The following is an 8,942-nucleotide window of genomic DNA, read 5'->3' as shown; positions in this document are numbered from 1 at the left end:
CACTTTGTCTCTGAAACAGAGTTTGACTCCTACAACCATTAGGCGCAGATCTTCAGAAGGAGTTTCGGAGGTGACTGAGAGTGTAGTGTAGGAACAAGGAAGCGCCCCTCGGTAGTCCGTCCCACAAGCTACGGAGGGCGTTCATTTCCCGACCTTCTGGGGGGCACATCAGGGCAATCCCTCAACAGGTGGGCAGCTGAACCACAATACAGACAACGGTTTTCATCCTGGCCCTCATTACGACCCTGGCGGAAATCGAAAAACGATGGCGGAAATGCAATACCGCCATCGAATACCGCTCGGTGCGATTATGACCCGTCACCGTAAAGTACGATGCCATCAGCGACACCGTAGTGAACGCCAACGCAAACTGCACCAAGTACGCGCACGCGCGCCATGCCAAACCGTAATTACCACCATGGCGCAACGGTACGCGAATGCTGACCCTAGCGGACATTCACTTAACGCCATCAAGCATGGCGGAAAGTACCATTCCGCCATGGTGAGAATTACGGCATCATGAACCAACCGTAAATGGCCCTACTGAGTGCCTGTACACCACTCCCTGCCCACATTGCACAACACCTCGTAGGTGCAATGAAGTTACACAATGCAACCAGTGAAATGTACAAGTCACCCATGCATGCCAACGAACAAATGAATGTAGGGGCTCCAAGTGCCTTGTGAGTGGCCATCCATATTTGGCATGGCACCATTGCCGTACTGATGCAGCACAGGCACGTGAAGGTTCAAGTACAGCAATATGAACTGAAACATGAGACAAAACAACAACGGGCCCCCATCGCTTGACACCAGTGTAAGGCAACATTCAAAGCAGTATCCTGAGGGAGACTGCACCAGCCCTGTACCCTTGCCAGTAAACAAACCAACCATCAGCATAAGCATGTACCACACAAGTTGGCAGAGTGACTGAGCATCCAGGCTCATCTCAAGAGGGGCCAATGGGAGATGCATGGCACAGATGGCACGAATACAGAAGCTATTCCAATGGACATGACCTCAGTCTCCCTCCAAGAAACGCACGCAAACACAGGCACCTGTGACCAGCCATTTTCTGATAATCACATCATTCCACCAATCCACCTGGCTGACCGGCATCTGTTACACAAAAGCTAATCCCCCGCCCCTGAGCATGACATCATTAAAACAGTCATAATGGCAGGCCCCATCCCTGACCTTACTTGGCTTCGTAGGCAAACGCGGCCAGTACAGTACCACGCAACTATACTCAGAAGCCGGAACCCAATGCAGATCTCCTCACAATACACCGCTCCACAAATAGGAATATGCTACATTACTTGCAAAGAATAACGCTACACGGTTGAAATCATAATCAAATTTTAATGCACATCAAATTCACCAAGCCCATACAGCTATTAGGTCATAAACTCCAAAATATTTTTCATTACTGTGGGCTGCATCCGCAATAAATGACCAGCTTCTTCTTGTGTGACGCCCTGTTCCTTCATGGTACACAGGGGCTACATTCACGTTCAAAAAGGCAACATGGAAGCGCCGAGAACCGCAGGGCCGTCCCATTAGGTAGGCACTAGTCCAGCTGAAAGGCTGATATGTAGCTCCTAGCCACTAGTACTGCGTAAGTGCATGTGGCCCATTGGCGATCGTCCCATAAGATCGTAATGGTGCTCCACTGATTAACTCGAAGCAGCAGGTGTCGGGAGTAAAAGCCATCTGCAGGAGTGGCATACAGATGGCAGCGGCAAAAGGGGAGGAGATACCTGTCACCCAAATGAAATGAAAAAGAATAGCATGGGCATCAGAACTTCATTTGTATTACTCACTTCAATGATCACACCAAATCCACAGCCATATGCATGCTAGCCCACTCAAAAGGATTATTTCCACCCAAAAATCACTTGCGAATCATAACTATATAAATCGAGGTGAAAACACTATTACAAACGAGTGTTTGTGTGCATGCGTCTGTTAAGACAGAATCCATTAGATGGGATTCGTAATGTGCATAGACACAAGTGTTTGAAGGCGCGTCGAGACAGGGAGGGTTCAACAAGGGCAGATAGACGATGGTCCCACTATGGCAGCTCTGCATCACATAGCGCAGGGGAAGGGGATAGATCCCGAAAAGCCATGTACATGGCAAACTCTCAATTAAATCATCTGTCCATGCATCCATACATCATTCCCTCATCCCGGTATGAAAACGCCTGATTATTTACTCACATCACATTTGAAACTTCCATTGAGTCTGTGCGTAATGCAGTCTGCAAAATGCACTGTGCTCCAGCCCGGAATTCTAGTGTTGTGAAGTAACATGTATTTGGGAACGTCCTGCCTTATCGTCCACTACGCTATTGCGCATCCCATACTATTCATATCAATCATTGCATTCTCGCCATGGCCCCTGTCCCAAGGACATTAAACAATAGAACGTTATATTTGCAGTCAGACCTGTGGGCGTCTCCTCGCCGCTAGCTGAAAACCGAAAGCGCTGTCCTTCGAATTCCTCATTTGCAACATCACGTCGATAAGGCATCTGTGACCGCTTGAAATCACAAATTCATCCATGTAGTGCGGCAGTGTGTGAAAATGGCAACTGGCTTCACTCACAAATGGGACACCCCGCCCGTCGGTGAACCTCGGTACAGTGCTGCATGAGGGTCCAGCGTTAATCGAGTACTACATTCCACTGACCCTTCACAAATTTGTTCGCGACTGCAAAGATAGTATGTGAAACAATGGGACCATAGCAGAATGAACATATAAACCAATATTTCACTGCCATCGGGATTAAATACATGATTGTAATAGCAAGATGCCATGCGTCACATTGCAGCGTTGTGTGCGGGACATGCTCGCCCAAAGGGGATTGCAGCTGGCACAGGTGGAATGAATCACCACAGGTGGAGGCTATACAGCCTGAAAACACATAAACTGCACACCCAACCCCCTCCCACAACCACACCCACTACAAAATGCTACCGGCAGGACTAGCGATGTTGGCCCTGGGGGACCTGATAGCACTGCAAGTACTACAACTTCAAGAAGAAGACGAACACCAACTACTACAACAACCGGCCGCACAGAGGAGACGCAGGAGGAGGAGGAAGGCAAGGCAGGGCCAGCAAGGACCACCAGCACAGCCACTACCACCACGCAGGCAGCCCGCAATCCCACGCCTCCGAGCTCATCCGTTCAACCTCACTGCTGAGCAGGTCCACACCCTCTACCGTTTGGACCGGGACACCATAACCGCCATTGTGGACATGACACACGCTGACCTTGTCAGCATGATAGATAGCCCAACCGCCATCCCACCCCTACTGAAGGTGGTGTCTGTACTCCACTTCCTGGCCACAGGCACCTACCAGCACACAGTCGGACAGTTGCATGGCATTTCACAGCCACTGTTGTCACGGACACTATCGCAAGTGCTCGATGCCCTCCTGAAGCACGCAGACGACTACATCTCTTTACCACGCTCGGAGCAGGAGATTACAAACACAAAAGTTGGATTCCATGCACTGGCCGGCATACCGGGTTGCATTGGTGCCATCGACTGCACCCATGTGGAATTGGTTGTCCCACATGCCATGGAGGCCCAGTACCGCAACCGGAAACAATATCATTCTCTTAATGTACAGATGGTGTGTGACTCCAACAGGATCTTTACACATTGTTGTTCCCGATTTCCTGGATCAACCCATGATTCTATGGTCTTGAGGAACTCTACAATACCACGCTACATGGAGCGACACGCAGGGAACAGATCCTGGCTATTCGGTGAGTCTCATTTCATGCATGATAATGTGGGGTATGTGATGCAGCAATGACCTGGCAGGAAGGGGGGGGGGTGCGTACGTAGCAATGTCATTCCACAAACATCCTTTATTGTCCACATACAGGTGATGCCGGGTATCCACTGAAGAGATGGCTCCTTACACCACTCCGGAACCCACTAGTAGTCATTGAACAGGCGTTCGGCCTACTGAAGGGTCGTTTCCGCTGCCTCAGCAGGTCTGGCGGGGCACTCCTGTACCGCCATGAGAAGGTTGCAAAGATGGTCATGGCATGTGTCATGCTACACAACATGTGCGTACGTAGAAATGTGCCCATGCCCCCTGACGCAGAACTGCAAGCACCTGAAGATGGTCATGATGAGGGTGGGGATGTGGCAGCACCTCAAGGAGTCCGCGAGGCACAGGAGGCCCGTGAAATTCATCAGAATATCATAGATTCATGCTTCTAGCACTCACGCCTGGTGGCTGATACATGGACACGGGACTTGTGGCACTGTGTGTGTCTGGAACATGCACAATGTGGACTGTACGCCAATAATGGCCTCGTACACAAAGATCAATGTCCACACATCTCATTGGGTGATTATGTAATGTTTATAGCATATGTGAAATTATGTTACACACCCCATCGACCCGCCACCCAAGAAAGCCCAACACCCCCCCTCCACCCTCCTACCTCCCCCCCGAACACCAGTGTCCAAAGATGCTCATTGTCAGTGGGCAGACGCTATTGCAAGCCCCCTCTCCGGGTATCAGGGGCACCCCTGCCTGTGGAGCGCAGGTTCCTCCCAGATCTACGTTGGGGGCTGCCCTGGACGGAACTTGCAACGGATGATGTCTCTGCCTGCTCACGTCCATGCATGTCCCTAAGGGTTTGTGAGAGCCCAGTGAGCACACGGCGCACAGCGGCAAGTTCACCACATACGTCTTTGGACGTCGCATGCAGTTCCCCCCTCAGGCTCTCGGTGCTTCTCTCCATTTGTACCCTTAGTGTCTCGGTGCTTCTCTCCATTTGTACCCTTTCTGTCTCTGTACTTCTCTCCATTTGTACCCTTAGTGTCTCTGTACTTCTCTCCATTTGTGCCCTAAGTGTCTCAGTAGATGTTTCTATGACTGCCTTAGAACCCCCACATTCATCAGCATGCTCCTTGAGGAGCGTGGCCAGTTGCTGCTGTTGCACGATCACCTGGTCGAGGGACTGTTGCCTCTGCTGGGCCATGGCCATTTGCGGTGGTGTCACAGAGGGGCTGATCACCTCATGTTGCCTTGCCACAGGGCTTGTGGGGGATGGCCAGTCGTCGTCTTGTGGGTGCCCCTGCGTGGTATCCTCATGGTGTACGGGATGAAACAAACAAGGGGATTGAGACAGGTCATGGATGGGTCCTACATCGACAGCACCGTTTTCTGTGTCGGAGCATGCTGCCATTAATGCAGTGTCACCTATGGTGCTGCTGCCACCAGAAGCAGTGCCTTCTGTGGCATCCATTGGGGGGACCTGTGGTGCTGCTGTTGTGGGCATGCTGGCTGCTGGGGTGCCTGTTGAAGTCCCCTCCTGTGTGCTGCCACTTGATTTGTGCTGCTGCCGTGTCTTGATCCGTGCAGCTGAGGTGGAGGGTCTTTGGCCGTTGGTCTTGGCCCTCTTTGCAGGTGTGCTGGTAGGGGTGTCCTGGAGCTCGTCGTTTGAATCGGACCCTGTGGTGGAGTAAAGGAGGGCGAGCGTTATTTATGGGTCTGTGGAAATTGGAATGGCAATGTATCACATGCATTGGGGTGGTACCTGAGGGTGATTTGGGTCAGGGCCTTGGAGGTGGTTTCATTTTTGTGTGGGTTGAGGATGCAGTTGTTTTGCAGCCTGCAGTTAGGGTGTGCATGCTGCACGTGTAGAGGGTGTTTTTAGGATTTTTCATTATTTATGTATTTAATGTGAGTTTTAAAGTGCGCTATCAGGCCAATGTATGTGGACGTTCTCCTGGACATGTGTTTCTGTTGCACTATGTGGACACATGGTACTTCACATGATTGGACATTGTGGATTTAGCATTGTTTTATTTGGCCCACCTACCTGATTCTTCGGATGTCTGCACTCCTTTCTCCATCCCTCCGACTCCCTCTATACTCTCCATTCCAATGGTGGAGGCACAGATTTCTTCCCAGGGGGTCAACTTGATGGGTGATTCCGATCCTCCCACGGTAGCTGTGGCAATGTTACGGTTGGCAGATAGTATGCTCCGTACGCGTATCCGCAAGTCGTCCCATCGCTTTCTGCATTGCTGTGGGTTGCGGGGTGCGGTCCCCATCGCACTTACCCGCTGTGCCACCAGGGCCCATATGGCCTTCTTGTTCGCAAGTGCCGTCCTGGTCATTTGCGTCGAGAAGACGACGGCAGCATTCTCCTGGAGGGTCTCTGTGAGCATGGTGAGTTCCTCATGGGAGAAGTGGACCTGCCGCTTGCGGTCGCATGCTTTTTTAGCAACTTTTCCCATTTTGATTGTTTTAACTAGGGTGGCTAACGGGTTGGGATGTGTCTCAGGGTCGGATTTTTAATGGTTGTGTTGGGATTCTGATTTTATAGGTGTACGGCGTGCTGTTTCCCGTTCCGGCCCCATGTTTTTACTTCCGTTTCCGTATATTTACGGTCACCGTATTTTGCGATTACCGCTCATTACGGTGACCGCTATGATGGGTGGCGGAATTGCACCTAGGGCGCCGTACGACGGCGGTGAGGGGCATTTTGGGGACATTTCCGCCATCGCGGACTTTGCACTTCCGCCATGGCGTAATGCTCATGCCCGATGGGTCGGAATTAGCCGCACTTTCCTCCATCGTGCAATGCCGGAAACGCTATTTACGCTATGGCGGTCAGGTCAGTTACTTTCCGCCAGGGTCGTAATGAGGGCCCCTGTCTCTTCTTCTTTTCTTCAGCGGTTAAGGGGGACCTGGTGGTGCCGATTTGCATGGGTTAATCTCGGGCAGTCCGGGTTGCAGGTGAGGAGGTAGAAGAGTGAGATTCCTGGAATAGGGTTGTGGTACGGCATTTCGTCCTTTCATTTCTTCTCTCGGTTAAACGGAAATCATTCTGTAATACAGTGTTGTAAATAGCGTCACGAAAATACTGCGTACCTGTTCGTCCAGTTGGGTTCCTTGGTGATGAGGCCAGGCTGCCAGGCTGTCAGATGATCCGAGGGGACGTGAACGATGGCGCGGGGAACCAGCCCAACACCAGCCCGAATGGAACCGGATTGGAGGTGAACCGGCTCCCAACGCCATGGGTTGGCTCACCCCTGATTTGTGTGGCGTCACGACAGTGCAAGCACTGGCAGGGGGAGCATCTGAGTAGAAGGTTCAAGGTCCACAGGAGGCAGTGTGACGGAAGATGATGAAGATCAGGAGACCAGAAGCTGAACAGTACCTCCAGGAGCGAAGACTAGGCAGCAAGAGGGGCAGGCCGGACAACGAGAAGAGCACGGGAACCAGAAGGAGCAGTGGGAACTCAGAGCCGGATGGAATCAGGGAGGAGTGAGCCGGACAGGCGGAAAAGGAGGACAAGGACCAGAACCAAGGTAGGCCAGCGGGAACTCAGAATCAGGGAGGAAGCAGGAGGAAGGGAGCGAGGCAGAACAGGTAGGAGGGCAGGGTGCCCCAGGCAGAACAAGGGCAGGAGAAGGTAACAGGATAACGGGAAGGCAACACAAGGCAGCGAAGACACGGTCCGAACAAACCCTGTTGAGACGCGGTTTGAAAAAGGATCAGGGCTCCTTAAATAGGCCCACCAGCACCTGGGAGGCTTGCAACGCAAGCCGTGCCATCTCCCAGGCATTGAATACCCCACAACGAGGCTTGAGCCGCATATCTCCCTGAATCGAACATCCTGCGCACCGCGCATGCGTCGGAGAGCGGAGAACGGACGCCCGCGCATGCGCAAAGCAGTGCGCACAGGAGACCCGGAAGCGCCCGAAATCAAGGACAACACCGGACCCCGAAGCTGAAAGCGGGGATACAACCTCCAAGACGGGGAGCGCCGTAGCGGGTAAGGAGACCCCCGGACAGGCGGCGTGACACTATGCCCCCTCCCAGAAAGACCCGGGGCCCCAGGTTTCCAGGGAAAACGAAGAAAGAATTCACAGTTAAGCCGGGGAGCGTGCACATTACAGTGTGGCTCCCAGGTGCGATCACAAGCAGGATAACCCTTCCAATCGATCAAGAACTGGAGTACACCCTGACGAATCCGTGAATCACAGATTTCCTGAACCTCAAACTCAGGAACCCCCTGTACCAGAACAGAGGAGGGTCGTGGACCAGAGCGCTTAAAGACATCCTTCACATAGGGCTTCAAAAGGGAGACATGAAATACAGGGCGTATCCTCCAAGTGAGGGGCAGCACTAATCGAAAAGCCACTGAAGACAAACGTTTGGCAATCCTGAAGGGCCCATAGAACCGGGGTGCCAACTTGGTGGATAAATTACGAACAGGTAGGTTCTTGGAGGACAACCAGACCAGATCGCCCACCTGAAAATCAGGCTCCATGGTTCGGCCCCTATCAGCCTGCTCCTTCATGCGTTCCCGTGTCTCCGTAAGGGTTCTCCGGGCCAGGTCATGCTGTTTCTGAATATTGAAGACCAATTGATCCGCAGACGGAACAGAGCTGGGCACCACAGGTGAGAAGGGAACCAGCTTGGGATGTTGTCCGGCTGAACAAAAAAAAGGACTGATGCCGGTGGCAGCATGGGCCGCATTATTGTAGGAAACTTCCGCCAGATCCAGGTACCTTAGCCAGTTTGACTGAGTGGCATTGGTATAGCAACGTAAGTATTGCTCCAGGGTTTGATTTGTCCTTTCGGTCTGACCATTGGTGTGTGGGTGATAGCCTGAGCTCAAGGCTCTGTGGATACCTAGATGATTACACAAATGATGCCAGAAAGAAGAAAGAAATTGTGAACCACGATCAGAGATGATCTTCTCTGGGAGTCGATGTAACCGATAAATGTTGTGTAGAAATGCCAAAGCCATCTGGGAGGAAGTTGGGATCTTCATGAAAGGAATGAAGTGTGTGTATTTAGTGAAACAATCCACGACCACCATGACACAAGTGTGACCCTCAGAGGGTGGAAGCTCAACAATGAAGTCAGTGGCGATAGTATGCC

The sequence above is a fragment of the Ambystoma mexicanum genome, chromosome 2q (assembly GCF_040938575.1).
Source record: "Ambystoma mexicanum isolate Mex_15411 chromosome 2q, UKY_AmexF1_1, whole genome shotgun sequence".
Classification (NCBI taxonomy): domain Eukaryota; kingdom Metazoa; phylum Chordata; class Amphibia; order Caudata; family Ambystomatidae; genus Ambystoma; species Ambystoma mexicanum.
This window is presented reverse-complemented; position numbering follows the sequence as displayed.